This window comes from Sciurus carolinensis, chromosome 14, assembly GCF_902686445.1.
Source record: "Sciurus carolinensis chromosome 14, mSciCar1.2, whole genome shotgun sequence".
Classification (NCBI taxonomy): Eukaryota; Metazoa; Chordata; class Mammalia; order Rodentia; family Sciuridae; genus Sciurus; species Sciurus carolinensis.
The window spans coordinates 35,389,793-35,407,346 of record NC_062226.1 but is presented as its reverse complement, the minus strand read 5'-3'; the positions used below and the strand labels follow the sequence as shown (position 1 = coordinate 35,407,346).

Sequence of the window (17,554 nt, the reverse complement as noted above, 5' to 3'; positions counted from 1 at the left end):
AAGCTAGACATTAAAATGATTTGTAAAAAAATAACACCACTCAGAGCATTCCCAGTGTCCAGTCCTTGGTTTCAAATACTATCCTATAAAAAAAAGTCAGGGGTCCTTGGAGAAATGGCTGATGGGGCTGGGGTTGTAGTTCAGTGGTGAAGCACTTGCCTAGCATGTGTGAGGCACTGGGTTCAATCCTCAGCACCACACAAAGATAGTTATTGTATCCATCTACAACTAAAAATATTTTTTTAAAAATGGGTGATAGTAAGTATGGTCAGGAAATATACAAAATAAGCCTAGAGCATCTTATAGTGCCAGAAAGAAAGTTCTTAAAAGCAAACACACAAGAGAATGGGAATATGTGAAAGGGACAGAGGAGCCAACAGGAGAAAGACCCCCAAATGGCCAAAAATAAATAAATGAAACAGTACTGAATTATGATTCAGATAATAAAATAAAGATCCATGGGTTCATTCTGATATAAATAAATATTGATTAAATATATAAGTGCATGAAAAGGAGACAAATCTCCCATGCAGAAGAATTCCAAACATTTTATATAGATTCTCTGCTTCCAAGAGGTAGAGTACATCTCCACTCAAGTGTGGGCTATGCATAGTGACTTGCTTCTTGAGTACGGCATGGAAAGAGAAGGAAACAAACCTTAGTGTACAGAATCTGACAAACAGTATCTTAGCCAGGTGAACAAGATGATAAGTAAGGTATGTTGATAGTATGCATCACATGATGATAATAATGATACTCTACCTCTATATTCCCCTCTCCCCACTAAAAAACATCATAATACCATAACCCCAGTCTATTCATAAGAAAATCATCAGACAAATCCCAACTGAGGAACAGTCTAACAAATACTTGTCCAATATTTTATCCAAGTAATAAAAAATGAGGAAAATGCCATCGTATAATCCCAGCAAGTTGGGAGGCTGAGGGAGAAAGATCACAAGTTCAAGGCCAGCCTCAAGAAAGGAGAGGGGCTGGGAATGTAGCCCAGTGGTAGAGCACCCCAGGACCACACACACATAAAAAAAGCAAGTAAAATGATATTATCACCATCAAGCAAAGCTTAATGAGACAAGATGACTAAGTAACATATCATCCTTGATGAGGTCCTAGAAGAGAAAAAAGATACTAGGTAAAAACTAGGGAAATCTGAATAAAGAATGGGCTTCAGTTAGCAATAATGTATCAATAACATCTTACAATTTATAACAAATGTACCACAGTAATGTAATATGTTAAAAATAGAGAAACTGGGTGTGGGTATAGGGGAAACTGCACTATCTTCACAATATTTCTATAAATCTATAACTTATAAAAATAATTTTAAAAATGCTATTTGCTTTACTAGTTTTTTCATTAAAATGTTATTTATATTCACATATAACGGGTTTGTTACTTTTAAAGATCACAAGTTTTTTTTCTCAATTTGATTTTTAATATGTTAAATACTGATAACTACAATTCACAAAAAAAGCTCATTGGAGTCGTCTATACTTTTCAAATGTATAAAGGAATTCAAGGCCAAAAAAGTTTGAAAACCACTGATGTAAGTTTCATATACATGGAAAAATCATAATGAATAACCTCATTATTCAAAAATACAGGAAAAATTCACTAAGTATAATTCATTTGTGTTGTGTAGATCACTCACAAAGTATTCTTTCAACCTGTTACTGGTTTAACTATGGAAGTTCCTGTGCGATGTTGATAACACTGGACCAGCACTTATCCTGTGTTTCTATTAGCTGAGTGATAAAGGAAGAGAATGGGGGGGGCTGAATGCCTACCAAGAGTCAGGTTCTAGAGGTGCTTCACACATATTAAGTCAAGCAGTGACTGTCTACCTATGCCTAAGACCAACATTATCCTGTCCAACCTGTACAATAAGTGAAGAAGATATGAACCCAGGTTCAATGACAAATCCTCACTCTGCTGTAATGGGAATAACCCTAACGAGATATGGGTCAGGTGGCTGGTGAAAGAATACTCAGAGGAGAGACAGTGAGCAGTCGCAAGGATTAGGGAACTGGAGTAAAGGAATGGAGCTAGAAAGCAGAGTCAGAATCAAGGACTGAATGTGAGAGTGAAAAGAGGTGTGAAAATGACAGCCAAGAGAGTGAAAATTAGAGTAAGGATTCTGGAAGAGAAGTAGGGGAATTTTCTGACTTTCCCTTCTTTTACTCAAATTCTCCCTTGTCACTAATGCCACAGGATACCTACCACCACAGATCACACTGTAAGTCTTCATCACTGCCAACAGACCTCAGTTTGGAAGGTAAGGAGGATGCAGGATAAGCTCTGCCTTCCCCTCCCACTGCCCCTTGCCATTGGTTCCTCTCCAACCTTGCATTTTACCAGGTTGGTGTCAACAAAAATCAGCCATCAGATCTTTAGGGAGAAGGAGAGGGCAACAGAATACCTTCCTGGCAGCAGGGTCACCTGTTAAAAGAGGAAAATCTCCCTTTTAGCCCATTGGTTACGATCCCTGCACATGTTGTAAGCCCACTGGGTCATACAACTCTCAGACAAATTCTGTCCAGCAACTGCTTGACAATGTAAGCCTGCCTATGTAACAATAAAGTAGATGGAGTTCTCTGAAAAAAGAAAGAAAGAGGAAAATCTTGGTCCACCAGTGGAGTGCTGCCTGAAAGACCAGCATACCCAAGGCAGGCAGTTATAGGACAGTGTGAAAACACTACATTTAAACTTCAAAACAATTTAAGGCAAATTTCACCACTTTATCCTGTTTATAAGTTTATACCTGCACTTGTAACTACCTAGAAATTTCCCTTCTTGGCTACTATATTTTCCAAAACTTTTAAATAATGAATTAGCTATTTAGATAAAAGGACATCTTAGCTAGTTTAAATGCTAAAGATTATACAATCTTCACAAAGGTATCCAAAAGTCTATGTGGGGCTGGGGGTACAGCTCAATGGCAGCACACTTGCCTATCATGCTTGAGGTCCTAGGTTCCACCCCAGTACTTCAAGAAAAACAAAAAAACAGCCAGGTGCAGTGGCACATGCCTGTAATTCCTGCAACTCAGGAGGCTGAAGCAGGAGGATCACAAGTTCAATATTGGCCCTCAGCAATTTAGTAAGACCCTATTTCAAAATAAAAAATAAAAAGGACTAGAGATCTGGCTCAGTGGTTAAGCGCCCCTGGGTTCAATCCCCCCCCCCAAAAAAAAAAGAGAGAAAAAAAAAAAAAAACCCACAAAGAGTCTGCAGAAACCCACCATTTATGGCTCCTTTTAGCTGCATATTAAGTCTAAGACTATACTTTTAATTTTTTTTTTTTAGTTGCAGATGGACACAATACCTTTATTTTATGTATTTTTTATGTGGTGCTGAGGATCAAACCCAGAGCCTTGTATGTGCTAGGCAAGTGCTCTACCACTGAGCTACAACCCCAGTCCCTAAGACTATATTTTAGTATCTGTTTGAGAAATCTAAATATATTTTCCCCTTACTTAGAAAACATTTCCTGCCACCCTTCCAATTCCCCCTCTTAAAACCCTTTCAGCAATTAAACAAAATAGTGTTCATTGCCTTTTGCCCCTGACAGATCAAAAAACTTACTTCTTTTTCCTTTTTTGGGTGGGTAGGTGGGTACTGGGGATTGAACTCAGGGAAACCTGGCCACTGAGCCACATCCCCAGCCCTTTTTTGTATTTTATTTAGAGAAAGGCTGTCACTGGGTTGCCTAGTGACACACTATTGGTGAGGGTGGCTTTGAAACCATGACCCTCCTGCCTCAGTCTCCTGAATGACTGGGATTACAGGCATATGTCACCAAGCCTAGCTAGAAACTTATTTCTTAATTTAAAAAAACAAACAACTACATTTTTATTAAGAAACAAACCATGCCAGAGCATTGGAGACAGTTATCACTGGTGCCTTACTAGTAGAAAAGATAAAAAAACAAATTTAATTTTTTTTAAACCAAGTTTAATTTTCAAAAACAGTGTATCCTTTCAATTCTGAATCATTTATCAAATCAATAGTGTTGTGGCTCAGTGAGTGGTAGTGCTTGCCTGACTGGTGTGAAGCACTCGGTTCGATCCTCAGCATCACATAAAAATAAATAAATAAAATGAAGGTACTGGGTCCATTTACAAGTTAAAAAAAAAAAATCAGTAGTGTGTAGTAAGTGACACTTGACCAGCCAGGTTGCTTTTGGACCATCTATTCAAAATAAAATACAATGTATGTGACTACATGTGTTTAGATTTTTATAGAATTTCTGGATTCCCGTCACAACTCAGCCCCCAAACAGTGTTTTTTCTTTTTCCCATCCTCCTTCCTCATATTCCCTTCATAACAGAGACTAAAACAGAACTACAAAGGTAAAAGCCTTGTATTTTTAGAGGAAGATGATTTGAGGGGATTTTAAACTATAACTGATAAATGAAGAATACTGAAAAAGCAATTACATCATGTTAACAATATTATGTGCAGGAAAAAAAGAGGGAGTAATTCATCCTAATTGTTGCAAATATAAGAAATAGCCAGGGGCAACAACATACACCTGTAATGCCAGCTACTGCCTCAGGAGGCTGAAGGTGAAGTTCACAGGTTCGAGGCCAGTCTGGGCAATTTAGTGGGAGGGAGGGAGGGAGGGAGGGTTTGGTATGGGCTGGGGTTGTGGTTCAGTGGTATAGTGCTTGCCTAGTACATGTGAGGCACTGGGTTTGATTCTCAGCACCACATAAAAATAAATAAACAATTTAAAAAAAAAAGGGTTTGGGATGTAGCTCGGTAGTAGAGCACTGCTCAGTACACTCCACACCCCGCCCCCCAAAAAAGAAAAGCAAAGCAGCTGGTCTTTTAGTATATAAGAATTCACTTCATACTTAATACAAAAGGTAGAGTGTAGTGTTATATTCCAGCCCACCTGCTACACCAACAAAAACTGGCTCTAGCAGACAACATCCATATTTGAGAAATGCTAAGTACAGTGCAATAAAAAATAATATGCTCAAAACTAACAGAAAAGTAAAATATTTACAATTAATTTACATTTAAAAAAGTTGAAATCTAATATGGAATCAATACCTTGGGTTCTTTTTTTTCCCCTTTCCAGTGGGAATATGAAACAGATTCAAGATTCTGTGTCAGTACAACAGCAAGTTTTGTCACTTTCACTGAACGCAAGATATTTTTAAATCTCTAATATGATATAATTAATGCTAAGTAATTTAAAACTAAAACATTTACATACATTTTGCCATCCAAGTGATTTTTAAAAAATACTTCCACATTTTGAGAGCACTGATCCTAAACTTAGAAAAATACTCCACTATAAAATGCTCTTATTCCAAATATCATTACTTATAGAATTCACTAGACACATCAATTAACCAAATGATGTGCTTGCCAGAATCTCCAGATAACCAAAAGTTAGGTTTTGACACAACTTTTAGGAGAAAAAAGGCAAATCTCTAGAAAACAAATTGATTTCAGAATTTTCAAAGTCCTGGATCTGTTATTCAGAAAAATCTAGGACCTAAAACAGATTCTCAACCCATTAATCTTACCTGGCAAGACACCAAGCTGGCTGTGGTGGCCAGGTCAGTATTCCCAAGTTTGCTGAGATTTCCAGAAGGGTTAAAGCAAATAGTGGAAGGCATTCCTTAGGCTTAAGGGGCCTTTCTTTAAAAATTCTTTTTCCTTTTCCCATCTGAACTTTTCCCCTTCAACTTTTTAGCTTACAGCCAACCATCTTCACCACGGAAATCAGAAGACTTTAGCAAATGAAAAGCAAATGCTCCAAAAAACAATGAGGCTCCCAGCCCACCTTTTAGGATGATCTAAGGCACATCACATGAAGGACAATAAACCATCAAAGATAACTAAGGACAGTTTTATAAGGGGACAGACAGATGAGAATGGTGGGAACACAAAGTTAAGAGAATAATTCTATAAAATAGGCCAATACGCTGATCCCCCACATGCTTTCTTTGCCAAAAAGCAATCTGCCTATAGCCCTGCCTGGCCTGAGTGGACAGGATATGTCACATTCCTCACCAAACTGAGGCTGGGGGCCAAGGTTAGGTAGTCAGTGTGGGTAATAAATGATCCAGTGAGAGGATGAAGGATGGTTATCAAAGAAAATACCAGGGTTGCTAGCAGTTAACCTCCGGGATTACACTCTCCAGCACAATGGGTTGCTAGAATAACCTCAATGTTCCAGCTCCTTCCTACCCTTAGGCTACTCCAAGAAGAAAGAGAAGGCAATGATTAAAAGATTCTGGGATCTATAAAAGAGCAAGACACAACCACTCCCATGGACACCCAGTTCTTAGGCCCCTTCTCTTAAAAGTCTGTTGCTATCCCTTTTCTTAAATAAAACTTGCTTTCTACACTTGCCTCGGCGTTTCTCGGGTGTTTAATCTTCAAAACCTGGGAACAAGAACCTTTTCTTGATCTCCAAAACCTGTATCAGTATTCTCTCCAACCTCTAAAGAAAGGTCCAATGTATTTAACATCTTCTATGTGCCACAACTCAAACACACACATACACACATTTTAGAGACATTTTTCTCAATTCTGAAAGGTGAAGTTTCTTCTATTAATTCAAATTAGTCAGAACCAGAGCACACTACTTAGTAATCAAACTCTTTACTGTCTTTACCTAAAATCCTTCCTCCAAATTAAGTATTTAAAATTTGTCTTCGATGTAGGAATTAGCTTCTGCAGTACTCTTTACTATGCCAGAAGACAGATCGATAACAGTAAAGGGTCATTTTAGAAGGAAAAAACCTAACCGTCAAAATCCATTTCCCATTCACTTTTATACTGTATCTCTGTACAAATCTGTTTTCCAAACAGGGAGAAGATGGGATGACTGTATCTTAACCACCTCATTTCCCATAGCTTATTACACAAAACCCTGAAGTAGTGGACATCCAATAAAAGCCTAATAAACACTTTAGTCCTCTCCTAACAAGTTTGGGCATTCCAAAATACTGACTCCACCCCTCGAGCCAGCCGCCGGATCCCGAATCCAGATCGCCCGCGTCCTTGCTCTGATGAAAAGAAACCTCATCGCTCAAGAAGACACAGGCTGGGGGCAAGAGCGCCACCCGACTTCCTCCCGCAGGGCAGCAGATTCTCTGTTCACTTCGCCAAGCTGCAGGTCGGGAGGACTGTCCCACTCCATCCTGTTAGGCTACATCTCGGTCCGGAGATCCGCAGGGTAATGAGCCCCCGCCCCACCCCGCAAGCAAACAGCCTGGCGTCGGGACACTGGGGACGCCTGCGCAGAAGAACCCGCCTCCCATCCGCCTTGCCTCCCTGATCCGAAGGGTAACAATACCCCCTCGGAAAGACAGGCGGGATAGGCCGGGGACACCAGCACGCGTCCGCCCGCTCCCTGACGCCTTGGCGCGCCCCTGTGCTCAACCGTCTCTGGGTGCCGCGCTCGCGCCATCACCACACTTGCTGACAGGGTCGCCTCACCTGAGCCGGGCTCCGCCCCCCTTCTCCCCGCTGGAGGAGGCGGTGACCCTTCTCCGATCCGACCCGATAGTGTGGGAGGAGGCGGGAACGTCCAGACTGGCGTCTCCGTGATGGGACTTCCTCTCCCTTCCGCCCGCCCCCCACCCACCCCTCCTTTCGTTCCCTCAGCTCCCTCAGCCGGTTAGCCGCGTCTCTCTGTGAACACCGCGGCGGCGGCCGACAGTAAACGGAAGTGACGCAATGCAAGAGCTCCTTACCCACTCCATTCCTCCTCCCCTACGACCGGGATGCAACCAATCATCAAAGGGAAGGGCGGAGCCGGGGTGGAGTGCAGCCAGTCTCGCGCGGAACCCGGAGGAATTCACTCGGCCCCCTGAAAAACTGACCAATCCACAGTCCCAAGAGCCCGGCTGTGTTTACTACCGACCGAATCCGTGAGCGCTCTGGCCAATCACCGTTTTCCTTAAAACTGTTATCAAACGCCTTTAAGGCGGGATTTACCACTAAGCGACTCCAGGTTTGGACTGTAGAAAAGAGACTGAGTGCCACAGCCAATCAAAATCCGTTGTGGTTGAGACAAGCGGGTTTTCCGCCTAATTCTGCCAATCACAATCACCACTGCCTGAGGTCTGAGCGCTGCCGGGAGGCGGGCCTGTAGGGTAGTGCGTCCCGCCGCTGACTGGTCTGAACAGTTTTCCCACCCTCGCGCCGCCGGCCCTTCTGCTTCCTGGGGCTCCTCCTTTGAAGTGAGTTCGCTTGGCGGAATCCACGAACCCACTGGGAAGTTGTTCCCGGCACGTAGTGGTCGGAAAAGATAAAATGAAATCCCAAGAAGCTGTTTAGGTTAAGCCAAAATCCATATATAAAGAGCTGAAAATGCCTTTCGCCGGGCGTGGTGGCGCACGGCTGTAATCCCAGCGTCTCGGGAGGCTGAGGCAGGAGGATTGCAAGTTCAAAACCAGCCTCAGAAATGGCGAAGCGCTAAACAACTCAATGAGCCCCTGTCTAAATAAAATACGAAATAGGGCTGGGGATGTGGCTCAGTGGTTGAATGTCCCTGAGTTCAATCCCCGGTACCACCCGCTCCTGCAAAACGCCTTTCATCTGATAAAGATTAGTTAGAACTCCGTCCCACGTCCACTCAAGGGTTGGCGGCTCGTCCTGAAACGGTTGCCCGGGTACAGCCTGGCAGACGGTCCGGACTCCTGAGTTCGAGTCTTGCCTGTGCGTTCGGTGCCGCAGATCGTGCAAGCCTGTAATCTCCAGAACCAAGTTTATACTCGCCACCCCACAACAAAATTGGAAGCGCTAAGTTTGCCCAACGAAGTCACAGACGTGGAAGGGTCGCAAGGTCAGAAACAAGCTCGGAGTGGGCAGGGGGTGCCGGGCTCCCAGGTGCAAGCTGGGTGGAGAGCGCGAAGCCTGACCCAGGTGGGTCGCCGCGGCCCCGCCACGGTGCCCGGCACTGCGACACGGGGAGAAGACCTTTCCCCGGGGGAAGATGAAGAAGAAAGCCCTAGGTGCCTTGCGCGGGAACCTTCCGGGAGCTCTGCGTGGTCCTGGAGACGAAGGCAGGCTTGCGAATGCCCTTGAGTTCTTTGCGGTTGGTGGGTGGGGCGTGGATGCGGGAGCTCGTTAAAGTTGAAACTCCCTGATTTCGTCAGTACTTAATACCCACATATCATTTCAACTGATACCATCCCTCAGACGTTACCGGTTGGAAGGGTCCTTTGGGTTTATTTCTTTTTTTTTTTTTTTTTTTTTTAATCTGTTGTTTGAAACCAAATATTTAATTTTTTCATTAAAGTGTTTCAATACAATTTCAGGCAAATGCAAACTAGAAGACAAAGCCCAGGAATTCAGAGGAACAATCTTCTAGACAACAAGGAACACCAAGGCCATCTTCTTCCACTTTAATCACAGTATTGGTGGCCAAAATGGTGGCAGCCAGCCAATGTTATCCAGATTATCGAGTATTTACCACATCATCAATTTTCAGAATGCTCCGGACAGTTTCAGTTGCTAGGGTCAGAGCACTGACTGAAACCAACAGGGGCTGTACAACCATTTCTTCCAAAATGTTGGAAATACCACCCTTTCGGACATTAATGCCTGTAGTTTTTTCTCCTTGGGCATGCCGATTTCTTAGTTCTGTTACTGTAGAAATGGGTTTATTTCTTTAAGGCCTTAAAGTGTGATGGTCAATTCTGTTAAGGTTCCCTGACATTTTATAGTTCGTACTCATATATCCTACACCATATTGGGTAAATAGATAATATGGGACATTGACAATAAGCCAGGCAGTATGGGAGATCCTTCAGCATGTGGGCCTTATGATTCTATGACCTAGATACTATCTCAAATTTACAGACTGGCAAAAGTTAAAAATGATTTGTCAATGGGCACTCTCCCATATTGCTGATGGGGATATCACCGATGCTCTCTTTGAAGATAATCTGGTAGTCTCGATGGAAATTTACACCGGGCACTGTGGCACGTGCTTATAATACCAGCAACTTCAGAGGCTGAGGCAGGAGGGTTACAAGTTGGAGGCCAGCCTGGGCAACTTGGTGAAATCCTGACTCAAAATTAATAAGTAAAAACGGTTGGGGATGTAACTCAGTAGTAGAGCCCCCCACCCCCACCCCAGATTCAATCCCCAGTACCGATTTTGTTTTAAAAAAAATATGAATTCATTCCCTTCTAATTGGCAATTTCTTTCTGCAAATATACCTATTGAAATACACAAATTTGGAAAAATACATCAGTGGCTGTTCACCAGAGTTTTATTGGAGAAAAAAAAAAAAAAAGAAAAGAAAAGAACTGGGGATGATGCTGTACGTGTGTAATTTAAGCTACTTAGGAGACTGAGGCAGGGAGATTGCAAGTTCCAGGCCAACAAGTTTGATACCAGTCTGAGCAATTTAGCGAGACCCTATCACAAATTTTTAAAAGGGCTGGGGATGTGGGGGTGTAGCTCAGTGGTAGATGGCTCATGGGTTCAGTACTGCAAATAAATATGTCTATAATTTCCTTGTTTTCTGATTAGTTTCCTTCTGTTTACATTCCTGAATCTCCTTCTTATTAAGATGGGGTATAAATTATTAACTTCAACTGTTTGGGGAGCCCCTTCATTGTGTGTTCTCACATAATTGAATAAATTTTTTCCCATTAATCTTTTTCAGGTAATTCATAGGGCTTCAGTCACTGGATCTGAGTTGATAGAGGAAAAAGTTGTTTTTACTACCAACTATTAAAATTGCATATACAAATACCTTCATTCTCAGTGATTAAACTTTTAGGATTTTATCATACAGATATACATATATATAAAATTATATATGCATAAAGTTATTTATTATAACATTATTTGTTCCACTATACAATCCAAAACAGGCTAAAAAGAGCCATTATGAGCACTCTACTCTCATGACCTTATTTAGAAATAATTACCTTCCAAAGGCCCCAGCTTCTCATCAATACCATCACATTGGAGGGTAGGACTTCAACATATGTATTTTGAATGGGTTTATGATGGTATTTGTTCCTATAAGAAGAATTAGGCATAGTGGTGTATACCTCTGATCCCAGCAACTTGGGACACTGAGGAAAGGGGATTGCAAGTTTGAGGTCAGCCTGGGCAACTAAGTGAGACCCTGTCTCAAAAGTTAAAAAGGGCTTGGTGTGTAGCTCAGTGGTCAAGTGGCCCTGGGTTAAATCCCCAGTACTACAAATGGAAAAAGAAGAGACACCTTGACTGGGTGTGGTGGTGCATACCTGTAATCCTAGCAGCTCTGGAGGCTGAGGCAGGAGAATCAAGAGTTCAAAGCAAGCCTGGGCAACAGCAAGGCACTAAGCAACTCAGTGAGCCCCTGTTTCTAAATAAAATGACTAGGAATGTTGCCCAGTGATTAAGTGCCCCTGAGTTCAACCCCTTGTTCCAGAGAGAGAGAGAGAGAGAGAGAGAGAGAGAGAGACCAGATCTTTCTTTCCCATGTAAGGATATAATAAGGAGGCAGTCATCTCCAAGGCAGGAAGGAGACCCTCACCATGAACAAATCTGCTTTGATCTTGGACTTCCCAGCCTCTAGAACTGTAGAAATCAAATGTTTAAACCACACACTCTATAGTTTTTTGTTATAGCAGCCCCAGTAGACAAATCATATTTACCACTAGAGCAACCAGTGAATTAAACCAATAGTGTAAATAAAATGCAATACTAAAAAAAATCAGTTAAGCCTAAAGAATGCAGAAAAAAAGGAACAAAAAAGGTGGAATAAATACAAAAAAGTAATGATAGTAGAGTTAAACCTAATCTTGTCAACAATTGCATTAAATATAAATGAAAAAAAACTTCCAATTTAAAGGCAGAGATGGAATTGCATTGAATCTGTATAGTGCCTTTGGTAGAATGGCCATTTTGACAATGTTAATTCTGCCTATCCAAGAACATGGGAGATCTTTCCATCTTCTAAGGTTTTCTTCAATTTCTTTCTTTAATGTTCTATAGTTTTCATTGTACAGGTCTTTCACCTCTTTTGTTAGATTAATTCCAAAGTATTTTATTTTCCTTAAGGCTACTGTGAATGGAGTGGTTTTCCTAATTTCTCTTTCAGAGGATTCATCACTTATGAATAGAAATGCATTAGACTTACACATATTGATTTTATATCTTACTACTTTGCTGAATTCATTTATTATACAGATTCAATGCAATTCCAATTAAAATCCTAATGACATTCCCCACAGAAATAGAGAAAGTGATCATGAACTTCATCTGGAAGAACAAGAGACCTCGAATAGCCAAAACAAGCCTGAATAGAAAAAGTAAAACAGGAGGTATCACAATACCAGACATTAAACTATACTACAGAGCAATAGTAACAAAAACAGCATGGTATTGGCACCAAAATAGACAGGAAGACCAATGGTACAGAATAGAAGACACCGAGACAAAACCACATAAATACAGTCACCTCATACTAGACAAAGGAGCCAAAAACATACAATGGAGAAAAGATAGCCTGTTCAACAAATGGTACTGGCAAAACTGGAAATCCATATGCAGTAAAATGAAATTAAACCTCTACCTCTCACCCTGCACAAAACTCAACTCAAAATGGATCAAAGACATAGGAATTAGACCAGAAACCCTGCACCTAATAGAAGACAAAGTAGACCCGAATCTTCATCATGTTGGATTAGGATCAGACTTCCTCATAAGACTCCCAAAGCACAAGAAATCAAAGCAAGGATTAATAAATGGGATGGACTCAAACTAAAAAGCTTTTTCTCAGCAAAGGATACAATCAAGAATGTGAAGAGAGCCTACAGAGTGGGAGAAAATCTTTTCCACATGCACTTCAGATAAAGCCCTAATTTCCAGAATATATAAAGAACTCAAAAAACTCTACACCAAGAATACAAAGAACCCAATCAATAAATGGGCCAAGGAACTGGACAGACACTTTACAGAAAAAGACACACAGGCAATTAATATATGAAAAAGTGTTCAACATCTCTAGTAATTAGAGAAATGCAAATTAAAAGAACTCTTAAGATTTCATCTTACTCCAATTAGAATGTCTTTTATCAAGAACACAAACAATAATAGATGTTGGCGAGGATGTGGGGAAAAAGGCACACTTTTACATTGCTGGTCGAGTTGCAAAGTAGTGCAGCCACTCTGGAAAGCAGTATGGAGAACCCTAAGAAAACTTGGAATGGACCCACCTTTTGACCCAGTTATCCCACTCCTTGGTTTATACCCAAAGGACCTAAAATCAGCATACTACAGTAACACAGCCACATCAATGTTTATAGCAGCTCAGTTCACAATAGCTAGATTGTGGAACCAACCTAGATGCTCTTCAACAGATGAATGGATAAAGAAATCGGGTATATATACACAATGGAATATTATTCAGCCATAACAAAGAATAATATTATGGCATTTGCAAATAAATGGATGGAATTGGAGACTATCATGCTAAGTGAAATAAGCCAAGCCCAAAAAACCAAAGGCCGAATGTTTTCCCTGATAAGTGGAGGATGATATATAATCAGGGTTGGGGTGGGGAATGAGAGAATAATGGGGGAACTTTAGAATATGTAGAAGAAAATGAGAGGGAGTGGGGTATGAAAAATGGTGGAATGAGACAGACATCATTGCCCTATGTACATGTATGATTACACAAATGGTATGAATCTGCATTGTGTACAACCATAGAAATGAAATGATGTAACCCATTTGTGTATAATGAATCAAAATGCAGTCTGTAAAAATTAAAAGCTAAATAAAAATAATAAAAAATATAAAGGAAAGTAAAAAAAAAAAAGGAAGAGATGATCACACTGAATAAAATGACCCAACTGCGGTTGTTCATAAGAAACCCATTTTAAATATAGACACAAAAACGTTAGAAATTTTTAAATATGGGAAAGGATATACCATGCAAGCACAATAATAAGAAAATTGGAGTGAATATGTATGTTCATATCTCATAGACTTAAGGACAAGTTTTATCATAAGAAGTAAAGAAGGATTATTTAAATGATAAAAGGGTTAGTTCATCAAGAATAGGTAATGTACCTGGCATGTTGGCCTATATCTGTAATCCCAGATACTCAAGAGGTTGAGGCAGGAGGATCTCAAGTTTAAGACTAGCCTGGGTGATTTAGCAAAACTGTCTCAAAAAGGACTGGGAATGTAGCTCAGTGGCAGAATACTCTGGGTTCAATCCCAAGGACCTGATAGAATTGAAAAGAGAAGTTTTAGAGACTTAGTATGTACCCTACAGTATACTTTTTTCCACTTTTGTATGTGTGTGTGTGTGTGTGTGTGTGTGTGTGTGTGTGTGTTTATAGTAGGAAGCTAGTTTGTCAAAGGAAAGGTTGTGGAATGTGTGTGTGTGTGTGTGTACCCGTGCATATGCATACACGGTGCTAGGGATCAAACCTAGCACCTGCTAGGCATGCGCTATACCACTGAGCAACACTCACAGTCCAGGTTGTGTATTTTTATTCTTATATCTTCCAAAGTGAGGATTTTTTAAAGATCTGAAATTTTTTTGGAGAGAAATTTGTATATTAATAATCTTAAAAATATTCATACTTTTTGACTCATTAATTAAAATCACAGCACACCATTCAAATAAATCCATTCAAAAAGGCAGGCAAAGTTTTATGCTTGCCAGATGTGGTACAACTCAAGAGGTTGAGGCAGGAGGACTGCAAGTTCGTGCCAGTTCAGCAACTTAGCAAGACCATGTCTCAAAATAAAAAGGGCTGGGGATGTGGGAATGTAACTCAGTGGCAGAGCGCCCCTGAGTCAATCCCCAGTACCAAAAATAAAAATAAAAAATAAAAATGTATGCTCAAAATGTTCATTGAAATATTGCACATAACGGTGAAAAACAATTGACAATAGCCTAAATATTCAACCAGAGGACTGGAAAGGTAAACATTGGAGCAACATTCAACAGACTATCCCATAAAGTTTGAGAAATTTTTATTCATCACAGGATAAATAATTTTACAAAAAATATGGATGCCAAATTAAATACAGTGTTATGTCAATTATATAAATGCACATATCCACAGAGAAAAGTTAGAAAGAAATACAACAGAATGTTAACAGTGGTTACTTTTAGGTGGAGTGGGATCATGAGTTACTATAATTATTTTTTTCTGTATTTTCCTAATATTCTACATCAAATATGCATTGCTTTGATTTTTTAAAAAAATATAATAAACATGGCTGGAAAAAATAAAATATCTGAACAACCTAGATCTAATATGTTTAAATTTGACAGTCCTTAATATAAAACTCAGACTTTTTTAATTTAAAAAACTTTATTGCTGGAGTTGGGCATAGTGGTGCACGCCTGTAATCCCAGTGGCTTGGGAGACTGAAGCAGGAGGATCGAGAGTTCAAAGTTAGCTTCAGCAACTTTGCAAGGCCCTAAGCAACTCAGAGAGACCCTGTTTCTAAATACAATGTAAAAAAATGACTGGGGATGTGGCTTACTGGTTAGGTGCCCCTGATACCAAAAAAAAAAAAAAAAAAAAACCCCAAAACAAAGAAACAAAAAATCAACTTTATTGCTAATTGCTAAAAATGCTAATGATCATCTGAGTTTTCAGTGAGTCATAATCTTTGAATCTTTGTTTTTGTTAAAATAATTGCAAAAGTGAAGTCAGGAATTTTTGCTTATTGTAACCCCAAATAAGTTAACTGAGAATTATAGATGCACAGAATAAATACACATCATGGAGAAGCATGGCATGTAGAACAAGGGCAGTGATGGGTCATCTCAGTTCTGTGCTGCCCAGTCCAGAGCTAGAGTACAAATTAATCCATGTGGGGCCCCACAGGGTGAAAAGGATCCAGATATACTGGAGCACGTCCAGGAGAGGAGACCAGGATGAGGAAGGACCTACAAATTTTAGTTGTGAGGAACAGCTGAAAGGCTGGAAGGAATTGCTGAGGTAGGAGAGGAACAGGTAAATGAAAAGCAAAAGCACATTCAGGTTTTGACAAGCTGGTTGTGTTCTGCATGGCCCTGGAACTGGAACTAAAGAGGGAAACTACAGAAGGTAGGTTCAATTCCATGTAAGGAAAAAAAAATACTGTCCAAGGTTATGTCTGCCTTATAAAGAGCGAGTTGCTTGTGGCTATACACACAGTCTTCATCAGTGATATGAACGAAGAGAAAGAATATTAGAGGAGAGAACATGAGAGGGAGACAGAGCAAAAGAAAGGAAGAAAAAGAGACAGAATGCAAGAAAGAAGAGGAGAGAAGGAAGAAGCAGTTTTCAAAGTACATACAGTGAGTCTCTGCAAGTAGAATCTGCCTTGCCTTTTTAAGTCTTCATTAGCCATATCCTGAAACACCAGCAGATGGAGATATTTCTCTGAGAAAGGATGACTTTGCTTCTCCCTCCATCTCAAAAATCAAGTTTTCCTTCTCTGAAAAATGATGCTAAGGAAAGAACTCCAGGTGGCTCTGAATTTCTAAACTACATTGACGAATGTTTAATGTAAATTATTATTTTGGTAATGAGGATTGAACCCAGGGGTGCTTAACCACTGAGCTACATCTGTAGCCCTTTTTTATGTTTTGTTTTGAAACAGGGTCTTGTTAAGTTGGTTAGGATCTCAATAAGTTGCTAAGGCTGGCTTTGAACTCATGATCTTCCTGCCTCAGCCTTCCAAGCAGCTAGGATTTCAACTGGAAAATTTTGCCACCAGGCCTGGCGAAATTATATGTAAGATCTCCCCATGATTATCCATGATTTTAATCTAGAAGAGGCCACTGTGGATTTTTGCCTTTAGATCGCTGCCTGAGTAAGACTCCCTCCATTCTGCCCCATCCTAGTTATATATGTGTGTATGTGTAAGTACATGGTATGTGTATGTGTTATGAACCATTGTTAAAATAATTAAGCAACATAGGAGTATACTACAGTCCCCCAACCAGCTGCCCAATCAGTAACACTTTCCCAGATAGAATCTCCATCACTTTGTATTCTTGTCTGTGGTAATTTTGGGAAGTTTTTACCCTCAACAGCTGTATAGTACTCTTTACTTGACTCCCCAACTCTAAAGCAGTCCATCCTGAAGCAGTCTTTCACAGAATATGTCTGTCAAAGATGCACCTTCAAAAGGTGTCGATCTGGAACAATTGAGTTTCCCAAACTTGAAGTACAAACAAATCACTGCTGATTCTGATTCAGATTTGATAGGACTGGAGATTCTACACACCTAACAAACTCCCAGGTGATGATGTTGCTATTTCCATGGGCTACACTGAGTAGCAAGGCCTTATAATATAGCTCTATATCTTGAGTGGTCAAGGCACTTATCTCAAGAATTACATTTGGGGGTGCTGAGGCTGTAGCTCAGTGTCAGAGTCCTTGCTTAGCACATGTGAGGTATTGGGTTCAATCCTTAGCACCAAATAAAAATAAACAAATAAAATAAAGGCATCTACAACTATAAAAATATTTTTTAAAAATAATTACATTTGGTTCCTTATGCCCATTATTCTTTTTTTTTGTCACTCCTT

The 17,554-nt window shown here is 40.3% G+C and overlaps 1 protein-coding gene and 1 long non-coding RNA gene across 4 annotated transcripts in view; one reads left to right on the top strand and one right to left on the bottom strand.

Annotated features, from left to right (window-relative positions):
• The window catches only part of Zbtb5 (zinc finger and BTB domain containing 5), a 31,670-nt gene extending 23,992 nt beyond the window's left edge, over positions 1-7,678 (bottom strand). For 2 of the 3 annotated variants that reach the window (XM_047525794.1, XM_047525795.1), the window contains exon 1: positions 7,485-7,678. The gene's annotated coding sequence lies outside the window, so the exon portion shown is untranslated. The remainder of the gene's footprint in view (positions 1-7,484) is intronic. The other variant, XM_047525793.1, reaches the window with a different exon arrangement.
• A 485-nt stretch (positions 7,679-8,163) lies between these two features.
• Positions 8,164-10,312, top strand: LOC124964708 (uncharacterized). The gene is made up of 2 exons (XR_007105019.1): positions 8,164-8,835; positions 9,311-10,312. It is a non-coding gene; the product is annotated as an uncharacterized LOC124964708 (long non-coding RNA).
• The last annotated feature ends 7,242 nt before the right edge of the window (positions 10,313-17,554 follow it).